At 40.4% G+C, this 25434-nt stretch overlaps 1 pseudogene; it reads left to right on the forward strand.

Moving 5' to 3' along the window:
* LOC124094656 (aldehyde oxidase 3-like) overlaps positions 1-20813 on the forward strand; it is a 90604-nt pseudogene extending 69791 nt beyond the window's left edge.
* Positions 20814-25434: the final 4621 nt, after the last annotated feature.

Raw genomic sequence — 25434 nt, forward strand, 5'->3', positions numbered from 1 at the left:
AGAGATGAATCTCATAATTAATGTTTTAATGTATTAATCAGAACTCCTCTTCTGATTAATATGTTAACAGAAATACCTGTCTGACAGGTATACAAATAGCGTGCAACTTTTTAATCATATAGGTCAAAACTAATTTCTCTACAAGAAAAATGATAAAAGAGGACTTGTCGTACTCAGAAAATATAATCTGTACTATCCACATATAACACTAATATCATAGAGTATATACAATTCATACAAATATAATAACATTGTAGAATGAATGAATAATGTGGGTTGGAAGAAGAGGAGTTGGAGTGTCTGGGAAGGAAGAAGGCATTAAGAAGGGAAACAGGAAAGAAGGGAGGAATAAAAGAAGGAAGTTTATGGAGAGTTTATGGGAAAAAAGATGTCTCACTCATTAGCTGATCAAGTTGGAAATAAGAAGTCAATTCCTCAAAACTATTGTCCAAGTGATCCCGGCTTGCAATTTAAAAGAAAAAAATCAACAAAATGTTTATGACTAGTGGAAATTTTGACTAGGAGAAGAAAATGAAAGAAAACACTTCAAAATTGAGAGCAATTTTAAAATCACGTAGGAAGGTGAAACTCACATCGAAGGGAAATTTTGGTGATGTACAGTATAAAGATGTTGCTAAAAAGAGAGTCCCTCTAATCAAATGACAGCATCATTTAATTATGAACCTTTCAGCTCCACATCTGCCCAACATGGCTTGTCAAGCAAAATGCCACTTGTATCACAAGTGTGTGTGGGTCTGGGGTCTCAAAGTACCACAGCAAGAAGTGGAAGAGGAGCGATCACCGTCATCTAAGTGCTGGATCTCATGAAATGTGTCATCTGAGTTTATTTAGCCTTACTACTGGCAAATGCATACTCAGTGCCACTGTACCTTACCACCAACCAACAAGATTGTGTAAAAAAGAAAACTATTCTGGATTTTCCTTCTTTTCCAAGTTGCAAACGTTTTAAATGTTTTGGGAGTATTTTAAAAATATGGATATATCATGGAGTAGATGCTTCAAAATTTTACTCTTGCTTAAAGTTAAAAGTCGAGCCTCTTGTTGAAATCCTGCATGTGAGGTGGACCATATGCCTCACAGTAGGATCCTGTCTCTTGTTGTCTGCTCTAGGCACTTGGTGAATCCTCAAGAAGCACCGTACTCTTGTTTGTGATGTAGGTTAACTCTGAAGACGGTCTGATTTCTCTCATTTTCATTTCTTAGAGAAAGCTCCACTGCTAATCCCGTGTTCTGACTACAGAGTGTATTTTGTCTTGTCGGGGCTATGAAGTTCACATAGACTGGGAGAAGGGAGAAATTGACATTTATCCTTATTTTGTTTGTGGACCTGCCTGTTCTGAGATTAAAATTGACTGTCTTACAGGTGCTCACAAGGCAAGTGGCAGATACCTTATCACTCCGTGGTAAATTTTTAATGAAAGTGCTGAGACTGACCTTTTGTGCCCATTGCCTAGCAAATATTTAATAAATAACAATTTGGGTGCCAGCAAGTATATAGAAAAAAAATGAGTACTCTCATCCGGTGTTGGTCCCAATTTATTCAAATGGGTTAGCCTTTCTTGAAAGATACATCAAACATCCTCACACTGTGTGTATAATCTGAGTCAGTAATACTACTATTAGGCATTCTTCCTGACTCATCCTCAGATGGGGAAAGAGGTACCAAGGTGGTCAGGGAAAGCAAGAAACCAGGAAGATAAGTCTTACCTACAGAAAAAGGCAGACGAGGTAACAATTGTGGGTTTTATACAAAGAAAGCAGCAGGACTGGCAAACTGTGTCTGGGCAACACAGGTGGTACCACTCAGAAGGGCCACAGCAAGTGATTCTAAGAGATGAAGCTGGGGAGCTAGTCAGGCCATGGCCATGTGCCAACCCACTGACACTTACAGTGTCTTTCAGGAATCGGATCCAACCAAGGGTTTTTAGCAGGGGAAAAAAAAAAGTCATGGTTAAATCTGGAATTTAGATAGGTCAGTCTGGTGACTGGGTAGATGAAAACAAATGACTAGCACAGAACCAGAAGGCAGGGAGGCTTCTGCAATAACCTAAACAAAAGAGGATGAGGGTCTGTATCAGAAGCAATAGGAATGAGAAGAAGGGGGTAGATCTAAGACATATGGCATGGAAGGTGGATGGCACTTGGTGATGGAATGCTGAGGAAGGGAAAAGGAAAAAGCAATGGCCAACCTTAGGTGATTGGATCCCTGTTTCATTCAGTTTTCTTTTTCTGAGTCTAGCCCAGAGCCTGGCACATAATAGGTGCTCAATCAGTGGTCATTGAGTTGTGAATTTTTAAGGTTTATTTGTAGAATAATAATATTATATTATTATTTTAATTTTATATCAAAAAATTTGTTTTGTACATCACTAGTGTTTGTATACCCCTTTGCAATTAGTAAAGATCTTTCTGGGAAATTACTTAGTTAATTCCATAACAACTCCATGAGCTAGGTATTATTATTGATATTTTCATTTTACATACGAGAAATCTGAGACTCAGATTAAGAATTTTTTTTTTTTTGGTGGTGCTGGGAATTGAACCCAGGAACTTGTGTATGCTAGGCAGGTACTCTACCAACTGAGCCATATCCCCAGCCCTAAGATTAAGAAATCTGATCAAAGTTTCAGTGACTAAATAGCATTGTGAAAATTCAAAAATCAGAATTTCTGACTCTTTTTTTTTTTGGTGGGGGGGGGGTGGATACCAGTAATTGAACTCAGAGGCATTCAACCACTGAGCCACATCCCAGCCCATTTTTTATTTTTTATTTTGAGACAGGGTCTTGCTAAGTTGCTGAGGCTGTCTTTAAACTTGATATCCTCTTGCCTCAGCCTCCCAAGCCACTGGGATTACAAGTGTGTGCCACCACACCAGGCAAAATTTCTGACTCTTAAATTTCATACTCTTTTCAAAATAAAGGTTTTACAAAATAAATGAAAAAAAAATAAACCATCCCGAATGACAAATCATTGTTCAGTTCATCCCTGATATACTAATGTACATTAGAACAAGTTACCAAAGAGCTGGATATAACAAATCTCCTTGTCACTCTATCCCAGCTAGAGAGAAAGCCACAGACCTCTTATTCTTATTTCTTCTGGCATTAGACTCAGATACTTGGAAACCCCCTAGAAAAGTTTATAACTGTGGCTCACAGTAGGAACAAGTGAGATTGTATCTGAGGGAAAGAAGCCCGCTGGTAAGTCAGTGTCTTGATGGAAATTTGGAACTTGACCCAAGTCTTACTAGCTCAGATCCCTGCCACCTCTGTATACTGGTAACACCCTCTCCCAGGCTATGAAATCCAGTAAGAGGTCTGCTCTCAGGTGCTGTGTACTAGCCAAGTAAACTTGGGATAGATATATGAAGGTTCTAAGCCTTAATTCCCTCATCTGTGGAATGGTAATTCCTAGATAGTGAAGGCCAAGCTTAGGTTCACCAGGTTCCAGATGAAAACAAACAAAAGCAGCCAGGAGTTCAACTCTTTCTGTGAAATGGGGACTGAAATCCATCCTCACCACAATGGGAGAGGCTTGTGGGAAGCCGGTGGTAGCAGTTGGGCTCTGAGGGAATTCCTGAAGAGCTCGTGTGGTGTGGCCTGTGTGTTCTAAAAATAAAGTTCGTTTCTGCTTGATAAGTGGCTCCTGAATTGTGCCCAGCCAGACTGCAGCAGTACTTGATGTTAATAAACTTTTAAAGTTCTAGTAGATAGCATATACATATTATATACCAAATAAAAAAATAAAACCATGCAAAAATACCAACTATTGCCAGTCAAAATGTTTCTTGGGATTAATAACTTCTAATTTTTTTTATTCCAAGAAACATTTCAACTGGCAATATTTGGTATTTTTATGATCTTTATCAAAAGTAGAACTTTGCCATGGCATTCTATGATCACCTTTTAAACCCTTGGTAAGAGAAAATAATCTTATTGTTTAAAAGTGGAATATGTACTATAACCATTTGTTTGGTTTTTACTCCCTAAAGAACATTAGAACTGACGTTGTCATGGATGCTTCCTTTAGTATAAATCCTGCTGTGGATATAGACAAGTATATGTTTATACCTTATATCTTAATTGTCAGTGAGTTAATATATGAATTTTTTACATACTAACCAATATTTTACCTGTTCTAACTACAGGTTGAAAGAAGCAAATCTCTTTCTTCTATTTTTGGGGTATCATTAAATAGTTTGTTCTGTTGGCTAAAATTATTTCCTCTTTCTCATCCTCCTATTCATTTACATGTAACAACATAGGAATAGAGTTCTTGAATTCTGTTTTTTTATTCAATGAACGTCTATGTATTGCATAGATACAGGCCCTGCTAGACCCAGGGAATCAAGAGGGTCCTAGGAATCTTGTGTTTCTACAATTTCCAAGAGACTGTGACACCCATGATGGATAATGGAACCACAGACCAATGCCTAAGAATCATTTAGGAATTCATTACAGGGATGAGACAAAAGATGTACTCAGCAATGGGAAGAAGAATAAGGAAGAGGAAATAGATGTTCACAAAGACTTAGGAGATAAAATTATCAATTGTCCAGGACTAGAAGAAAAAAAAGACAACAGTGTGTGTGTGTGTGGGGGGGGGTGGAATCCCAAATTTCCAGCATGGAGATCCAATGTTGATGGTAGTTCCAAGGATGGAAAATACAAAGAGGCATAGAGGGGTACACTTACAAATATGAACTCAGCTTGGCTTTGTTAACCTCAAGTAGCCTGTGAGAGATCCAGGTAGAAGTGTCAAGGAAAAGATTGAAAGTCCAAGTCCAAACCTCAGAGCAGAAGGTGTGTATTTGGGAGTGATCCAAGTAGAAGTATTAGTTGAAATCACATGAGAATTAGGGTCATGACAGAGAGGGAGGGAGGGGTAGAGAGAAAGAGAGAATATGAGCTTGGAGGCTTTAACTCCACAGTGAAAAGTCACACAATTGTATTTGTTAACATTTTTATGTAACCCAAATATTTTAGCACATTACAAATATGAACAAAGAAAACAAAAGTTTCTTTTAGCCTAACATTTCTTTTAGCCTACCATTGATTTCTTTTGGATCACATTTCTGTAGGCCTAAATTCTATTTAAACAGCTGCTAAATTTAAAATATAATCAGCTTATGTCAAAATTTAGCCCTTGGAATGAGAGAAAGAATGGGGAAGATGCTGGGATATGGGTCTACTGCTTTAGAAATTTTCTGGGACATTCCTGAGAAAGAACAAACACAAGACCTTGAACACCATCCTCAGATTTTGGAAAGACCCTTTGATAACTGGAAAAGGGGCTGAAGAACTTTTTTGAAAAAATTATAAGTCATCCTTTCATTGGTAAAATGTCTTTGGGGTGAAGAGATCTTGTTCCAGGAGAATGAGGCATCTGTTTCTAAAATTCACTGCTAAGCACTGAAAATAAGTATTATTGTGTTTTCAAGAAAGTCTGGGCATTTTTCTAAAACCTAACCAAGAATTTCAGAAGTCATTGCTTGTATCTGTAAGTAGAATATGGAGAGCTATAGAGACCTGGACTCCAGAAGGAATCAGTCACTTTAAGTGAGTGAGAGCTTTAGATGATCAAGCTGGAAATTCATAAACAGCATGAAAAAGTGAGATTCATTTCTTTCTTTGTCACAGATCGAGGGGACATTTACTCAAGGTCTTGGATTTTATGCCTTAGAGGAACTGAAATATTCTCCTGAAGGAGTCCCATACACACGTGGTCCAAAGTACAACATTCCTTCAGCTACTTACATCCCTGAGGAGTTCCACATGTCCCTGTTGACATCAAAACAAAATCTAAAAGCAAGCTACTCCTCCAAGGTAAGCATCTACAGTCTTTATTTAATTTGACCCCTGTACATGCTCCTTTTTCCTTTTAACAAATGAGTGGATGGATGAGTGGCCCAATCTGTGATCTGTTAGGATTTTTAAAAATCACACTGAGGGATTTGCTGAGAATATAGCCCAGAGAGGTATGCAGAAATGAAAAGCATGAGTGAGAACAAAGGAGAGATGGCACTAAGATAATGCCAGGGTGGAAGGGTGGCTCAGAGCTGCTCTCTGCTATAATTAGTCCCCAGATCTCCACCACTACCCCTGCAGACGAGATGAACTGGGTTTAAAACAGCTGGCTGCAACATTAAGCTAAGAAAGCTGCAAAAAATCACATAACACAGAGAGTAGTTTTTAAACCGAGGGAGGGTTGGCTTTGTGACCTTAAGGGTCAGCTTCCACGCTAGAAGGAGAGCTCTGGAAAGAGAGTATGAGCCCTCATTTCTTTATTTAATAGCAGGGAGCTCAGAGAGGAATAAGGTTTCAAGGGTGGAGTCATGCTTTGTGATGTTGTGGTCAGCAGATTGATTGACATCTTGGAGAGTCACACCCATCTCAGATGCTGTGTGGGATCTTAAGCAGAACTAGAGTGGGAGGTGCACCTGCATCATGGGATCAATCCCTTCACAGTGCCAAGCCTATCCCTTCACTTGGCTACTATGCGCAATAGTTCATACACACAGCCCACAGACGGCTTGTGACACCCAGAGAGTTTTCTAGCACCTATCTCAATATCTGGAACCCCTTAGGGTCTTTTGATAAAATATAATATCCTTTGCAAAATCTGGGGAAGGGGATGGTGTCTGTATGTCTGGCATGTCATGCCATGCCCATGCTCCTCTCAAGCCTGACTCACTGGGCTACATTGGAGCCAAGAGTTTAAAAAAACTAAAAAGATAAAACAGACTCACTTCATTGCCCCTCACAGTTCCATCCCTTGACTGAGAAGAGCTGAGATCAGAAGAGGCAAGGGAGAGGGCCTGCTGATGCCATCTGCATCTCCTTTGCTCCCTTCTTGTGGCTAACAGCAGCCCAACCATAAGAACCAGCAGGATTCAAGATGATTCCAGCTTTACTTAACCCCTTGGTCCCAAGGATATCAAATGGGTCCTTCCTCAAGTGTTAGAGACAAATATCAAAAATCACCTAACTGGTGTTACCAAATGCCAAAATTAAATAAATCCATGATCTACTAGAAAAAGAGGACACAACATTACTAGACATTGGAGTAGATTTTGTCAGTAGAAGTCCTTAGCTGATATTAGGTTGAATCATACAAAACTGGTGATATATTTGACCATTTTTTACTTACAAATATGGTAGTTTTATATGGTTCAGCCTAGTAGGTGAGGAAATACTGGGAGAGCAAAGGCTGACAGGACCCAATTCTGGAGACGGGAAAGCATTGATTGGGCAGAGTTGTCCCCAGAAGTTAGGCAAAGATGCTCATCAAAGACTCCAACATTCCCCATTCCACATCCTAGCTAAGTCTCCCTTTCTTTTAAGTGTTGTCGAATCCCTTTATGATAAACCTTTGAAAATTTCCCAAACTCTATTATTTTAACAGCCTACTTGTAAGGATACCTCAAAGGCTAAAAGATCCCACTCCACTCTTGAACCATATATGTATATGATTCAGTAGGTCACCTAAAACTGATAAAAATCTCAAAATAAGGCTTCAAGAATTTGTTTCACAGTCACTGTGTCTTGATTTGCCGCAGTCTGGCTGGGCACAAATGCCGCAGTCTGGCTGGGCACACAATCACGAGCCACCACACAGCCTGTAGATTCAAACAGCAACTCTTTATTCCCGAACTCACACCAGCCATCTACAATCACGTTCTGGGGAAATCCACGTTCTCTGCCCAAATCCACCCCCACTGGGCTTCTGTCTCCCAAAAAATACTGTCTGAATCCCATGAGAACTCAAGGGGAACTCAGGCAGCAGCATACGCCCTATTCCCAGTAGGAATAATCTTAAACCTGGAACCACCCTAAACCCGGATAGTCCTAAACCCAGAACGCCCTAAACTCGGATCCGCCTTGGTCCTTGAGCAAGGTCACATACATGCAATGTCACTGCAAAATGTCCTATTTCCAGGAGTCCTTCCACTAAGCAACATGGGGTATGCTGGCAAGGAAATTGTCATACCTACTTGGCTAATGGCTCCCAGTATTGATTCATTCTGGAGATTCCAGAATATCTAACAGCAGGACAGCTAGGACTGTGTGTCTCCTACAGGGACACCAGTGAACCAGCAGATGATGTTCTAAGAATTCCTTTAACCTTGAGACCAGCAGCAAGGAGAAGTCCTCAGGAGTGCCTTCAGCCCTTGTTTCCTGTAAAACTTGCTCACATTGTTAGAAATGGAGGAACTTTCTACACCCCCATCACTACACCACCCCTAACCCACAAGCAGGTAAGTTCTAGTCATTACACAGCTGCTCCTATGAGCCTTCCCTCCCAAACCCACATTCATCGTGAGAGGGCTACCCCAACATTCCAAAACATGAGAAAGAAGCAGTGCGGGGCATCCTTGCCAGCCACGCGCAGGTGCTAAAGCAGAAAGCTGGTCCAACATCCTTGTCAATTCTTCCTCCCATTCTCTCCCAACACCCATAAAACACACAAGAAGGGCTGGGGTTGTGGCTCAGCGGTAGAGTGCTTGCCTAGCATATGCAAGACCCTGGGTTTGAATAAATAAATAAAATAAAGGTATTGTGTCCAACTACAACTAAAAAGTAAATATCAAAAACAACTACAAAAAAAAAGAGTCATAAGAAGATTCCCTGAACTTCCTTGGCCCCTCCAATGTGTATCTGGACACTATCTCAAGTCTAATTCTTCAATGTCATATGCATGAATCTTCACACACTCTACAAAATAATAAACACTTCCTGTGGGCGGATAATTTGATTTGTTACTTCATCTGACTTTCCAGGACCCCACTCCATTTCCTCCCACTTAAAGCCAACTGTACTTCCATTTCTCAGAAATTTTTGTGATATTCATTTTCCAATTAAGGGCAGCAGAAAGTTTTATGTAGTCACTTAAATGTCGCAAGAGGGAATTGAGACCTGAGCTTTCCTTTTAATATACGTGGAACTTAGAGTTTTAAAGTGTTAATGATTAGCCAGTTTTAAAGATGGCCATATGGACATCATTATCTTGACCCCAAATATGGCTCTGAATATGTGGGTAAAAGAGGCTGAACTGAACATTATCCTTTCAATAACAACATTGTTCAACAATAACACCCTTTCAATCTACAGAATTGTCACTGCTTATGCTATGGCAAAGCTTTGATGCACGTTTAGAGAGGGGATATAGAAATAAGAAATGGTAATAAGCCAAAGTTCTCCAAACCACAGTCAATTTCATATTATTGTTTCACTTCTCAGCCCTGTAATCTGCCCCCTGCTCTCACCATGGCACTAAAACAAGTGTCCCCAAAGTCTCCATGATCTCAGTGCTACTATCAGATACAATGGGCCCTCTTTAGCCCTTAACCTTCCTGACCTCTCAGCAGATTCACCACCATTGATTGCTTCCTCCTCAAATCTCTCTCCTTGGTTCCTGCAATGCTTCACTCTCCTGATGTTCCTCCTCCCTCTGTTTATTTCTGGGTTTTTGTTACTGCAGATTCCCATTTCTCTGCTCAGTCCTTAAATGTTGATGTTCTCAGAACTCCATCCTGGACCTCAATGGTTTTCATTCTACAAACGTTCCCTACATGATCTTATCCACTAATAAACAGCCGTAAGCATTTTGAGGACAAGTCCTACGTAACCTCCCTCAGACATAAGACAGTAGATAAACCTGGGGGATACTTAAAAATATTTGACAGGTTTAATTGATTTTTTTCCATCTCTAATCTAGTCCCCTCTGTGGCTAATCCCCAGACCCACTCCATCAACACATATATTTCCCCTAAAAGAAAGTGATGATCACTACACTGTACTTCTGAAAGAGAGGTCATTTTTGCCCTTCTCCTGCTGTATATACTTTCTCAGTTAAGCCCTGAAATAGCATTTTCTAATTTGCAGTTTATGGCTTATTAAAGGGTCATAAAATTAATTTATGAGGTCATAACCACCATTTTAATTAAGCTTCATAGAATACAATAACAGTAAAATTTCAATGTGTTTTATATGTAATAAGGAAAAAGATTTTTTCTTAGATGTCTGCATGTGTGTGCATGTTGCCCACATGTGTATATTGGGAAAAATGTGACTTGTAGATCTTACAGTGGATTATGATAAAAAATAAAACAAAAAGTTTGAGAGACACTGCTTAGAAGTGTCCATGTCCTATCCAGGTCAAATATAATCCTGGAATAGTTTGTCTCATAAACAATATAGGTTAATAATGCCCTCCTTAGCCCTAATGAGCATCATGAATTTAAATCCATTTAAGAGTAAGTTCAGAATAATTTTTTTTCATTTTAATAAAACTTCATAAAATGATGGGCTACTCAAAAATGTGGGACTCATATTGTAGCTCAAAATTTCCTTATTTTAACAAGATGTTGTCAAAATAAAAAATAAGTAGGTCACCATATATTTTTTTCTTTTTTAAAATTTAATTAGTTATTAGCTCTAATCAGTTATAGATAACAGTAGACAGCTCTTCGATTCATTGTACATAAATGGAGCAGAATTTTTTACTTTTCTGGTTACATATGAAGTAAAGTCATACCATTTGTTCAATCATACGTGTACCTAGGGTAATGATGTCCATCTCATTCCACCATCTTTCCTACCCCTTTGTCCCCACTGCCCCTCCCCTTTGCCACATAAGTTCCTTCACTTATCCCATGCCCCCCACCCATATGGATTAGAATCTACTAATCAGAGAAAACATTCAGCCTCGGTTTTTTGAGATGGGCTTATTGCACTTAGCATAATATTCTCCAATTCCATCCATTTACCTGAAAATTTTATTCTCTTTAATGCTGAGTAATATTCCTTTGTGTATATGTACCACTTTCTTTATCCATTCTTCTATTGAAGGGCATCTAGGTTGCTTCCACAGTTTAACCATTGTGAATTTTGCTGCTGTAAATATTGAAGTGGCTGTGTCATTGTAGTATGCCGATTTTAAGACTTTAGGGTATAGAAGGAGGAGTGGGATCGCTGGGTCAAATGGTAGTTCCATTCCAAGTTTTCTCAGGAATTTCCATACTGCTTTCACATTGGTTGTACCAATTTGCAGTTCCACCAGCAATGGATGAGTGTGCCTTTCTCCCCACATCCTCAACAACATTTATTGTTGCTTGTATTCTTGATAATAACCATTCTGACTGGAGTGAAATGAAATCTTAGAGTAGTTTTGATTTGCATTTCTCTAATTATTAGAGATGTTGAACATTTTTTCGTATATTTGTTGATCAAATGTATATATTCTGAGAAGTGTCTGTTCAGCTCCTTAGCCAATTTATTGATGGATTGTTTGGTTTTTTTGTTTGTTTGTTTGTTTGTTTGGTGTTAAGTTTTTGAGTTCTTTATATATCCTGGAGATTCATGCTCTGACAGGTCACCATATATTTTTCCAGAATATATTTTCATAGCATCAAATAATCTATTTCAGGAAATGCATAGCTCTCTGTGGAATGGGCCACAGAAGCTCTAGACAGATACCATCCTATGGAATTCTATGAACAACAGGCACTACTCAGGCTCTGAACACAGCCCGTGCTCCTTGCACTCCACCTCCTCCAGAGGATGATGAGAGGGACAGTCAGGCACCTATTCCAGACCCTAGAATTAAGGATATGTGTGGTGGTATAATCTCCATCTCAATGATTGTGGCCTTTTGAAACCCTGGGACAACTTATCTAGCTGACGGTTACTTGGGAAAGTGTCACCTTGTGCAGTTTCAGAACCACACAGGGAAAGGCTATAATGACGCCTCACAGTCTGCCTCAATGGGTTGCCTTTTTAAGATGCTTATTTTCAATGAAAACACAGATGATAAGAAATGACTTGTCCTAGCACAAACTATGCCATGGTCTCCCAGCTTCCCCCTTTTCCTCACCCCACACTATACCCATCGGGGCCACATGTCTAAGGGAGTGGGAACAACCTCTCTGGAGTTAGGATCATCAAGTTGTCACATAGTCCTCTACCCTGGAAGCATTCGATCTTCTCAGATATCTCAGCATTTTGGGACTTCCTATGTACAGTTGGACCAGGACTCATCACTTGTCTTGGGTGCCTCTTCCCTAGTCCAGTCCAACCAAGTGTTGCTTTTCTGAGAAATGCATCATTAGGCAATTTCATTGTTGAATGAACATCACAGTGTGCAGTTACAGAAACCTCAAAGGTGTATGTCTGTCACTCAACATGGCCAGGAAAAGTGAGGTATGTGAGATACTGCCAGCATAAGACAGAATATTGTTTTACAGTCAACTTTCTTTTAAATGAGTAGGCGTACACTCTAAAATAATTTTAAAAAATAGTAAATACATAAACTAACCATAGAGTTGTTTATTATTATTACCAAGTTTTATGTGCTGTCCTTAGTTGTGTTGCTATACTTTTATACAACTGACATATAGTACATTTGTTTACACCAGAATCGCCACAGACACCTGAGCAATGCACTGCGTTATGATGTTAGACTGTATAACATCACTAGGAAACAGGAATTTTTCAGCTCCATTTTAGTCACAAGGGATCATAATCACATATTCTGTCTGTCACTGAACGAAACATTGTTATGCAGCACATGACTGTACTCAGAGGTACAATTTCATAGTTGTTCTATATAATTATATAGTTATATAGTTGCTCTATGCCAAGGGGAAACTTCTTCTAAGGTAAAATAAGGAAACTCTACATAAGGACAGGTTGACACCTATAATACTGCTCAGTGCCAATTGGCAGAAAAAGAGATGGGACAGCAGGAAAGTCACAGGTATCAGTGTCTTCTTTTTTATTCTGCTATACTGGAATGCCTGAGACTGGGACATTTATACTGAACAGAAGTTTATTTGACCCATAGTTCTGGAGATTGGAAAGTTCAAGACTGAAGGGCCCTCTTGTTGCATTAAAACATAGCAGAAGGCATTGCATGGCAAGAGACAGCAAGAGAGGGCCAAAGTCACTTTTATAACAAATCCACCCTCACAATAAAGAACTCACTTCCACAGTAATGGCCTTAGCTCATTTGGCACAATGCCCAAAGCATCAGTGTTGAGAGGCAGGAGCAGAGCTCCCATGACCTACTCAATTCTTCAAGGTCCTATCTCCCAACTCTGTTGCACTGGGGATTAAATTTCCAACACATGAACTTTAGGAGATGCATTCAAGCTGTAGCAGTTGGCAAATGTGACCACCCTGCAGAGGAGAGTGATGCTGAATCACAATAGCTGTGGATTTAAGGTTCAGGAATGCGAGCAGGTTAGGTCCAATCCTAGCTATGCAGCCTTGGGCAGTTACCTAACTGCTCTGAGTCCCAGTTTCCACACCAAAAAAAGGGACAACAGCCAGGCCTAACCCTCAGAAATATTGTGAGAATTGAAGGACACAACCCATGTGAAGGGCTTGACAAAGCCCAGCAGAGTCAACTGAGGATTGTGGTTTCTGCTGATGTTACTTATGCTATTGTTACAAATGCTCAACAAGCTCTTCTGAATGAGTGTTGACTTATTCACTTATTCATTCAATAAATATTTACATTGAGCACCTGTATGTGACAGTTCAGCCTCGGATAGGACTGACATGGCCCCGTTTTAGGCCAAGCTGGTGGCATCATTCATCAAGCCATTCCTCATGGACAGAGTGACTATCACTCATATTTCTGATGGATTCTAAGCCTATTCAGGAGCCTTTGATCGCAGCTTGCTTTCGCTTCAGATTTGCCCACAGGAAGATACCAGCCCAGCTCCATCTGTACAGTCTGGTTTCTGCTTGTAAGTTAATGTAATGGAACAAATTTATATATCAGTCTCTTGAGAGCTTGAGTAGTCTTCTAGGGCCAATCAACTGCAGAGCCTTGATACTGGTAGGTTTCTCCTGGGTTAAGAAATAAACTCAGACTATAATGATCGTCAGCTCCTCTTCCCTTGTGAAACCTCCCAGGTCTGCCCAGGCTGCCCAGGGGACTCTCAGGAGCAAGCAACTGAGGTGCAGGGGTCAGAGCCCAACTCTACCACCTCTAGTCACCTAATCCTGGGTAGGGACATTCATAATGCAGGGACCTCACTTGCCAGGGTCATTGACAGGATTCAGAGTCTAATGTATGTGGAAAATTGCTGGCAGCAGAAGGCAGAAGGCAGGTACAGTCACATGCTGTTTCAGTTAATGACAGACCATATATACAAAGGTGGACCCATCAGATGATATCACCTAGATCCCCTATTATTGTCTTAGTTTGTGTAGTTGCAGAATATGGGAACTGCCTCACAATGCTTTTTTCCAACGTTCTCCGTTGTTAAGCAACATATGACTGTACACAAAAACTATAGCCATGGCTTCCCTCTCTCCTGTCTCTGGCACTCTGACCTGTTGATGACAGAGACATGGGGTGTGGATCCAGGCCTCCAACCTCAGAGGAGTCCAGCTGCTGGGGAGGGCAGGGCTGCAGGACCTGATTGAACCAGTATAGGTGCGGTAGTGAGCCACTGATAATGTCAACAAAGGTCTTTGAAGCCTCTCTGGGCCAAAATAACTCCACCAGCTCCTGCTCATTTCCAGGGTTAGTCACTGTCTGAGGGGTTTCATAAGCAAATTATGTGAGTTAAGACATGATTGATCAGTTAAGGCAACGGATTAGCTATGAAGTACATAAGGAGGAAGAAAGTTAAGTCATTCACAATAAGAGCCCTTTGCCGGTTCCCCGTGAGCTTATGATACACACAGAGTCCTCAACAAGGCTTCCAAATCCTGCATAGTCTACCCACTGACCTTTCCCAGGACTCCTGGTGCCATGATTTCTGTACTCAAGCCACATGGCCTTCTTCAGTCCCTGCATGGGCCCAGCCTTTCTCTTTCATGAAGCCTTTGCCCATGTCACCTGTATCTGTCAGAGTTCTCGAGAGAAGCAGAACCAATGGGACTACCTGTGTATATGCCTGTACATATGTGAATGAGTTACACATGTATGTTTGTGTGTACATGTATGCATGATACATACATAAGTGAATACATACCTATATATATATGCATATGTGTGTGAGTATATACAACACAGATTTATTTTCTTTCAATTATGGGGGTGACAAGTTCAAAAGCTGTGGGGCCAGACAAGCGGGCTGAAAATTCAGGTACATTTCTGGGTTAAAGCCTTGAGGCAGAATAATTCCTTCTTCTCAGGGAAACCTCAGGTTTTGCTCTTAAGGCCTCCAGCTGATTGGATGAGCTTCACCCACAGGCTCAAGGGTAACTTTCCTTAAAGTCAACTGATGGTCAATGTTAGTCACATCTACAGAACAGCTTTACAGCAACATCTACATTGCTGTTTGACCAAACATCGGGGTTCCTTAGCCTCATCAAGCTGACACACAACCACCTGCCCTTCTGCCTGAGATTAACCCTCACCTGACTGTCAGTTTTCACCCCTGAGATATCAGTGTAAATGTCACCTCCTCTGCCCCTCAGGTCATTTAGATGTCCCTGGCTGTCCTGTCTCATAGCACTTTGATTTTTCCTCTGTGACTCAGCTCATTTCCTCTTGGCATTCCCCTCCTACTCGACCTCACTTCATCAGAGCAGGACTACATAGGCTCTGGTCACCACTTCAGGGCTTCTCTGGCCTAGAGAGCATCTTGAGGCAAAGAAGAGAAAGACTTCCTCCCTCCAGGTGGATGAGCACCTCACAGATCAGAACCTGGTAAGTAGCAAGTGGTCTAAATGTCACCTCATGGTCTGACAGCTCGTGTGCAGGAGTCAGCCTGTACAACCCGTCAGAAGAGTGCCAGTGTGTGACATAACACTTTTCATGCAGGACAGGATGTATGAATGTGCCCTTGACACAGTGGTGCAGGACTTGGGTGGTGGGAAACTTAGATTTTACCCTAGGGGGCATTTAACCCAGAGACACTCAATGGCAGGCACCGCACACCAAGAGGACATGAATCTCCTGGAAGGGGCATGAGTGTCTTTAAAAAAGCTTTGACTTACTATGGTACTCTCAGTTTATAACTTGGGAAAGCTTTATAAGACCTGTAATTTTTTAAAAATTCATACTAGGAAAGATAGACCCTTGGCAAAGGCCCGGTTAGGAATGTCAGCCAAAAAGCAAGACATTTCTTTGTCCTCCTCATCCTTTAGAAACTCAGGTGGAACTGTGGGTATTACCTGAAACTATGGCCAGCCTCCCTGTCTGCACCCACGTGGCTCCCTCAAGCATAAGCACACCAGGCCTCTGCCAGTCTCTCACCATTTGGCAAGCTTCACCAACTTTGGGGGTAACCACATGGCCTACCTGCCTCCAAACCAGAGCTCCTTCAGGGACCAGCCAGTTGCCTATACAAATGGAAACCAAGTCCTGTAGCAGAGCTCAGAGCTGTCCTGGAACTGGTCCTGAGGGACAGTTGGGAAAACCATCATCTTGAAAAGAGAATGAGCCCAGGTAGGTACTGATTTGGAAGAGACAAGGGACTGTCAGGCAGAGCCCACACATGCTCAACCATCAGTGGGTTTGTTCAACATTCACCATCCCCTGCATGACCCAGACCCTCTAGATGCTCTTCTACATTAGCTTAGTCCATTGGCCACTGTGCCCACCCGTGCCCAACACCACATGGGCCAGATGTCCTAGACTAGGTTTACTAAAAATCTCTCTTTTAATTTTGTCTTCTCCCCCTCCCACCAGGGTTCAGGGGAATCCCGAATGTTCCTGGGGTCTTCAGTGTTCTTCACCAGAATTGATGCTGTGGCTGTAGCTCACAAGGATACAGGCTTAGCCCCAATTTTGGGATGAACAGCCCAACCACACCCGAGTTGATTCGAATGGTCTATATGGATCAGTTTACAGACACAGAATGGGACCCTCCACCTTGTCTGCAAATCTCTGGAACCCATCAGTGCTTCTTGGTACATGTGGGGCAGAGAGCATATGTCAACTTGAAAGTAAATTCATAGTCCAAGAATAACATTTTCACTTAGAAAATGAAAGTTACCTATTTTGAATTTGCAAATAGAAAGCTATAGGATTTTTATGTTTATCAAAGGGTATATGGATTTTAAGGGTTGCGTAATGTTCCTTCCCATCTGGGGCCTGAAAGGGTTGTAGTAAACCAACTATTGATCTTTTCTGCTGCTAACAACCTTCAGCCACAACCCAACCTCCTCCATTGCCCCAGGTGTGCTGCACAATACTGTCATTTCCTACATGTGGTATGACCTGGAGAAGGTTGGGCAGCCCCACCTGTGGCTCCACAACTGTGCTGTCCAGTACCATAGCCACAAGCCACATGTGACCGCTGAGCACTGGAAAAAAGTCTAATTCACATTGAGATGTGTCATAGTGCTAAGTGCTAAATTCACACTTCACTTTGAAGCTGCATTACCAAAGAGAAAGAATCTAATATTCCTCCTTAATGATTTCATATTGATAATATGGTGAAATAATGTTTTGATATATTGAGTTAAAGTTAACTCATTATAAATTAATTTTATATGTGTATTGATGTTTTTTATCACTATAATGAAATTCCTGACACAGGCTAACTTTATAGAGAATAGACATTTATTCGGTTTACAGTTTCAGAGACTGAAAATTCAAACAGCATTGTGCCAGCTCTGGCAGGGGCCCTATGACAGATGGTAATAGAGCTTACAGGAGGAAAGATTACAGCGGGAAACAGGAAGCCAAAAAGAAACCCAGGGTTCAGACTCAGGCTTTTCTAACATCTAGCTCTGGTAAGAACTCACTCCAGGAGGCCAGTATTTCCTTCAGAATCAGTGCCTCTAATGACCTAAGGACCCCCAACTAAGCCCCTCCTTTTGAAAGTTCTACACCATCTTCCACTTCTACACTGGGCATCAAGCTTCAAACACAGTTTGAAACTTTAGGGGGCAAACCACAACAAAACCATGGCAACATATTTTACTTTTTTCAAGTGGCTACCAGAAAATTTTAAAACTTATGTGTGACTTTTATCTGCGCCTTGCATTGCATTTCTATTAGACTACTGCAACTATGGACAATCCCTTTTGTATCTTGACCTGAGAACAAAATGACTAGACTTAGAGGTATTGGCAGTTGGAAGTGATTTAGGGGCTGCGGGGAACCAGGGCAGGTGATCAATCCTCTCATTGCTTAAAAAAATAAGCTTTCACAAGCTTGAGAATTAAAAGTCCATACCAGGGAGAAATGAAGAGGAGAGGATGAGGAGAGATGAGGAAGGGGAGGAGGGGGAAGAGGAAGTACTCCTGAACTTGATTCATCTTTCAAGTCGCTCTTCCTCCCTGAACCCTTTTAATGTCCCCAGTCCAACTGAGTAGCCCACATCTGCCCTGCTATTGTTATATTTGTCTTCTGGCCACCCCCATCTGTTTATTTGTTTAGCTCAGTTTAAGTAGGTTTTATGTACCTGGTATGTGCAAGGCATTATATTGGGCTGAGGCAGAAACACAGTAAACAACACCAGTTCCTGCCCCAAGGAGTTCAAAGTCTGATGCAGAGATAGACAATGGAAACAGGTGGTTACTATACAAACCACCCAGTGCAGGGACCAGCACACTGAGACCGCACCAAGAACGGAGAGCTGTTTACACATCCAAAGTGTTTCCCCAGCTGGCTGGCTGACTTCTTTAGAACAGTTAGCATGTTTTATTTCTGCTTCATCTTTGAACACTCACAAAATGCTAACCAATTAGAAAAGGTCAGAGTGATGTGCTAGCTTTGAAATCAGATGGTTAGGTTTGAATCAGTCCCAGCACTGCCACTTAACTAGCTCTAAGTGTGACCTTGGGCAAGTTTTGACCCATTATTGTATGCCTTTAAAATAGTGATAACACCTATCCAGTTGTGTCTTTGTGAATGCTAAATAAGCTTAGCTCTAAAACTATTTAACATTGCTGGCACATGGGAACAGCTGAATAAATGTTAGCAATGACTATTAATTAGAGCAACACAAGTAGAAAGTATTGTAGTGGATATAGCACAAATGCAGGCCTACAGAAGGTGAGGAGGAGAGAAGATGACCTCTAGTTGATGGTTGAGACGTAGACAAGTGGACATGAGGGAGAAGGAATGCCAGAGAGAGGAAAAAGCTAATGCAAAGGTGGGTGTCAAAGAATCACGGGGTGCATCTTGGAACACAGATAATTTGGTTTGTCTGCAAAGCAAACCAAAGAGGAAAATCTGGGGATTAAACTAGGAAACTAGCCTGAACTAGAACATATTAGACACAAACGTATATTAAAGCCTTCAGGTTTTATTCTGCACACCGGGCAGGTCTTTGGAGGTGATTTGATCATAGAAATGGCATAATCAGGAAGCTTAATCTGGCAGATTGCATAAGGTGAATTAGCTTGAGTCAGAAGAGTTGGGAAGCCTCTGTAATAGTCAAGAGGTGGCAAAGGATTGAGCAAGACCATGCTAGTAGCAATGAAGAGGAAAGACAGATTTAAGCCACAGCATGGGCTACCTGATTGGATGGGCTGGAGAAGATGGGGTGAGGACAAAGAGTCAAGATAAACCCAAGGTTGTGCTCAGGCAGAGCAGGATGGTGGCAACAGAAAAAGGCTACCAAAAAGGTGGAGCTGTTTCTGAGGGAAGGTGGCAAATTCACTTTAGCCTGGTAGTCAGCCAAGGAATTTATCCAGCATGGAGTTAATTCCAGATTGGCAAGAGGTCTGCACTGCAGATTATGAGTCACGAATGCAAATTGGTAATTAGAGACATGAAACTGGATAAAACTCACCAGAGGGTGAAATTACACAGAGGAAAGAAAGAGGAAAATGTAGCAGGGGATGATAGAAAGGGAGAAAGAGAAGAAAGAAAAAATGAAGGGCAGAAAGAGAGGAAGGAGTGAGGCAAGGCCAGGAGGGTGGGGAACATGAAATGGGAAGAAAGATCTGAGCCGAGTGGGAGGCATCAGGCACAGAACACCTTGAAAGTGAGTTAGGGGTCCCCGGACTCCGTGCACTCTGGGTACCTTCAGACAGAGCAAGCCACCTGTATTGCAAGGAGGTTCCCTTTGGTCAGAGATTTTAAAGGTCCTGAACCCCACCCCCACCTCAATCCCCTGCACACCTACTTAAAAATGAACTGGCCTGAAAATGACACCATTATCACCCTGATGGGTGCGAAGACACAGCAAATAAGAGGCCTCTAGTTACTCTGCCCCCAGATCCAGCAGTGCTCAGGGGCCGCCTGGTGCCCAGAAGCCCCTTCCCCCGCCCCCTCCCTTGCTGGCTTCCACATCCTGGACGGTACAGCAGGGATAGAAGGTTTTCTAAACATAAGGAAACGGAGGTCACAAGAAATGGGTGAGTGGGCGGTGGATACATCTTGATGACCTTCAAGAAAAAATGTGCACAGATTAAAATTGTTTGCCTGCCTGAGAGACCACTGTGCCCAAACCTGGAGAACAGCAAATAACAGCTCTGGCCTGATGCAAATGGCCTTTTTCACTCAGCCACTCAGAAGCTGCCCCCCAAACCCCAGCCAAGAACTGCAAGCCGGTCAGAGCGTCGCGCACCCTGCGTTTCGCCACCAACTGAGAGTCGCAGAGTCGGGTTTGCCCTGAACTTTAATAGCGGCTCCCGCAAGCCACAGCGCGCTGCTCACAGTGCGAGACTCGGGAGATTCAGAAGTTTCGCTTTCACAAAGACAGACTGTAACCACCCCTGCCTCCACTATCAGCCCCAAACTGAGTTTGGGGGAAACCGCGGGTGGGAAGGGTCCTGCGCTCAGGTCGCGGCTCTAGCGGAAGTCAACGCGGCCCCTCAGCACAGGGTGGCCCAAAGGGACTCGCGGGGACACGGCGGTGGTTGAGGGCACCACGGGCCTGCAATATCCATGTCCCAGCGCAGCTACCCCGCAATCCAGGGACACTGGTGGCAGTGACCGACAAAGCCCAGCAGCGTGAATTTCTCCCTGCAGGGGATCCTTGCAAGGCGAAAGTGATGGCGTTTATTCTTAGGTTCTCGGGACAAACAGAAGAATTTAAACAAAATATGTTCAGGTCATTCTGGCTGTTTTCTCCAGTAGCTCCAGTGGAAAACTGGTAAAGAAAGATGGAAAGTTAAGGAATCCATTCTGGAAAGTGCCCTTTATAAAAATGGCTTCAAAGAACCTGATGGGTTTCACCCACCTGTCAAACTTTTTCCAAAACCTCAGTAAATCTCATTATACAAGTCATCTGTCTTGACATGATGCAAGTACAAAGGGATGTGTATTGTGATTTTAAGAAATGGACACATCCTCCTTTAATGCCTGCTGTATGCAGGTGAAAGAGTTTCATTGAAGCAGACACCTGGTTTCTCAAGTGTGGGAACAATATGATATTTTTGCCCTTGAAACTAACGCAGAGACAAAAATGTGCCAGGGTTCATTTGAGGACTGTATCACCAGCAGCCTAACCTCTCTGAGAATATTGGGTGCAGTATTTCATTACTGCACAAGGGTATCCTGTGTTTTAAAGTTCTGCTCTGGATAGAACAAAGCAGCAGGGCTGGATCTAGGAAATCAATAAAGAACTTAAAGAGTATATGGCATAAGGAGCAGAGCTGCTCAGGGTGGTGAGTGGTGCCATGTGGTTGGAGTTAATTTGACACATTGTTAGAATTCTTTTTCTAGTGCAAGAAACTGAATGAGCCCAGTGACTCATCTGTATGTTTGCCACACAGAATAATCGGTGTTCGGATTATATTCACCCTCTTTCCCTAGCAGCCGAAAATGAATTTGGAAAATTAGAAATCAAATCCTCACTCCGAAAAGTATCAAAAGCAAGCTGTGTTATAAGCAGTGATGGTTTTGGATAGCAAAATTGTGATCTTTGTGTGTAACTGCTTGTATGTATCACCAAAAAAAGAAAACTACCTGTGATTCTCAGCCATAAAATACAGAAGACAGTATTTCATTACTGGAATTTTGCAAACTTATTATGCTTGCTTTAAATTAAATGACCCCCACCCCCCCGCAACTAAACTGAGATGACTAGTAATGCAAAACACCCTCTGAATGATTCTTCTCATGTTTCTTTACATGTGTAAGAAAAACATTTAAAGAAAGAAAATGTCTTTTAAACTAATTATGCTATGAATGTGTCATGCTTTTTGGTTTGTCAGAACTGACTACATACTGAGAAAAATGGGAAAATCTATTTTATGCAATAAATATGAATTTACTTCTTAGATAAATTTTTACCCTCCTGAATATTAGTGAAAAAAAATTATCCATCTTTAAATTTTCTCTTATTAAATGAAAGATTGTTAAAAGAAAATTTTGATAGTCTAAATATAAATTCTATTTTACTTGGAGTATTTAGCTTTTCTTTTTTTATTACATATTTAATTTTTTTCCAGTTTCCATATGCCAATGGGTGCCTATTTCAATGATAACATACCTTTTGGTTCTTTAAAACAAACAAACAAAAAAGACTCATTTTAAACTTACTATGACTTTATGATAATTTAACTTTGTTTTAGCTTTCCTTAGCAGCAAAAACTCAATTTTGAGCTTAAAAAAAAACCCTCACATTGATTTTTATGAGTTATTTCCTTGTGGTTTTATATACCATTTTTAAACAGACTCTACAAATTTTTGAATAATCATTATGCATAAATATGATGCACCTGAAGATTATTTTATGCCCCTAATTATTTCTTTGTTTCAATTTTTTGTGTGTCTTTATACATGTACTTCGGATTACAATGATCATCACATTTCACCATCATTAATTACCCCATGTCCCCTAACTTCCCCTCCAACCATTCTTTGTTTCAATTTTGATTAAAGTTCACTTCCCAGTTATGCTCAAGAACTTTTACTTCTGAGCTGGTTGCAGTTTATGCATGCTAATAAGACCACACAGAAAACAGAAGATCTAAAATCGAAGATTAAACATCAAGAAATATTTTCAAATCAGAATATTTTTCATGATTTGAATATGATTTAAATTTTTTAAAAAATCTTCTTGTTTCTTTTCAATTTATTAAATGAAAGATTGTTAAAAGAAAATTTTGACAGTCTAAATATAAATTCTATTTTGCTTGGTGTATTTAGCTTTTCTTTTTTTATTACATATTTAATTTTTTTCCAGACTGTTGTGGAAATTTAGTTTGTTAAAGAATTAGAAATTCTTTTTTATTTATCCAAAAATTAATAAATTCCTGTTTAGAAAGAGAAGTCATTTATACAAGTGAAATAATCATTGAAGAATAGATTAAATGTCTTATTAAAAATAAACTATTTTGTTGCTAATTATTCAAGTAGTTTAAAATATTTTTAAACCTTCTTTCTTAATCTTTTTCTGAAGTTTTCTTTTAGGTTTCACAGACTGATTCTAATTGCAGCAAACCCTGGTCCATCCCCATTCCCTAATGTTTGGGGTTCAAGAACAGAAATTAATTTTCTGATGGATTTAAAGGCTCAGGAAGTCACGCTATGAACATCTTATCTAAAATATATAGCAAGTTAGAGGCAAATCTTAAATTTGCATATTTACAAAATGTTTTATAATCTCAAATTGTACACATAAGCAGTGATGCTTCTGAAGCATCAACAAAAATATGGTGTTTAAATCAATCAATATAGCACCTTTCAATTTGTGCTGACTTTATAGACAAAATGAATACCTACACCACAATATTCCTATTCTGAGGAAAACTGGGAAAACAGAAATGATTTTGTGGTTCTTGCTTGCAGTTTGTGAAGTGACTTATTTAAGATGTTATTCCTAAAACTTAGTTTTCTTCAGTATGGAAAGATTTGCCACTGTAATTCTAACAAAGCAATGTTTAGCCTCTTCCTCTTCATTGATTTTTTTTCCTCTATGACAATATTCAAAATGAGGATTGTCTTTAATGACCCAAATAAATCTGCCCAGATAAAAATGGCCAAGTAACTGTACTCAATATGCCTACCGATTAGGCATATTGTCTTTCTAAAGACATAAACACTCAATATTTTCAGTGTTCAAAACCTACTTATCTGGTCTGGAGTATTCTAATATAAATGTTTAAATACTGAATGATGCACGCTAGAGACTTCTTTTTGTCCAATTGTTAAATATATAAACTTTTTAGGGGCCATGAATGTCAACAAGCTGCGTTTGCACATGGCAGCACAAGTCCACTCACTTCAATAAATCCTTTTTGGATTCCCACTTGTTCCCTCTCACCTTTCCCTTTTGGGGTGTCTCTCCCTCTCATCCCTGACATTTCAGTGTAGGAACAACTTGTGTGACAAGTGAAGAGAATAAAGGATGTTATGCTAAGCAGGAATAGGAAATCAGGGAGGTAATTTTTACACCATCCAGGCTCTCAGCACGTTCTGTTGGAACTACAGCAATAAAAATAGTACATAATAATAGTCAATATTTGCATGACACTTTCCAGTTTCCATTTCCACATCCTCTGCTCCCTTGGAGCCTCACAGTAGCACTTCAGCTTTGTGTCTGTGCATTTAATCTTGCTTTGCATTTTTTTAATTGAATCATCAAACACACTTGTCAGTTTCTTGAAGGCAGGAACTGTGTCTTATATTTCATGAACATATGCACATATGTAAACCATCTAGAAATTAACCTTCTTAAACTGACTGCCAAGTGGTCAAGAGCTTTCAATAGAAGAATCCCTGGATTTGATGATGGAAAAAAAATATTAAGACTGAAAGGAGACCAATGACACTGACAGAGAGGACTGGAAAAAGTCCAAGGTGGATGGGTCAAAGGAAGATGTCTGGACAGGGAGATGAGGGATGCCCCTAGGAAGGGAGATGAGGGATGCCCCTAGGAAGGATGCCTCCAGAGCCAGAGCCCTCGGAGACATATTATGAGGAAGTCCTCATTACCTTAGGGGCAAACTTGCTTCCCATGGTACCTATATATGACATTCAATTATTTTTTTTCTGTTGAAGCGCATTTATCCTATTACAAAGTTGGTAGTATGTGTGAAACTATTTTTATAGGCATAAAGTAGAACGTTATAGTGACATCTTAGTTCTTATTCTAATTTTATTTTTGCTTAATCACATTTGTTATTTTTATTATTAGATTTTCAAAGAAATTTTTGTTTTGTTTTTCAGTACTACTCTTTTCCCCATTTTCTTAATTTTTTTTCTACTTTTGACTTTGTTTTGTACATATTCTAATTTTTCTTGATTTGTTTTTCTCCTACTACCTTTTTGGGGGGCTTTTATTTTAAATCATTCTAGTTTAGTCAAAACATTTAGAGCTATGAAATTTCACCCCAAATATAGTTTAAGTTGCATCTCATGGATTTCTTTGATATATACATAGTATTGTCTTTTATTTTCTATATTTTATATTTTCTCTTTTTATTCCTTTCTTGAGCCTAACGAATTAGAAATCTTATTTTAAAACTTACCCATGGTAGTATATCCTTTGTTTATCTTTTTATCATTAATTTCCAGTGCAATTTCATTGTGATCA

This window comes from Marmota monax, unplaced genomic scaffold (genome assembly GCF_021218885.2).
Source record: "Marmota monax isolate L192 unplaced genomic scaffold, Marmota_monax_Labrador192_F-V1.1 WCK01_AAM20220418_F8-fsc00007, whole genome shotgun sequence".
Classification (NCBI taxonomy): domain Eukaryota; kingdom Metazoa; phylum Chordata; class Mammalia; order Rodentia; family Sciuridae; genus Marmota; species Marmota monax.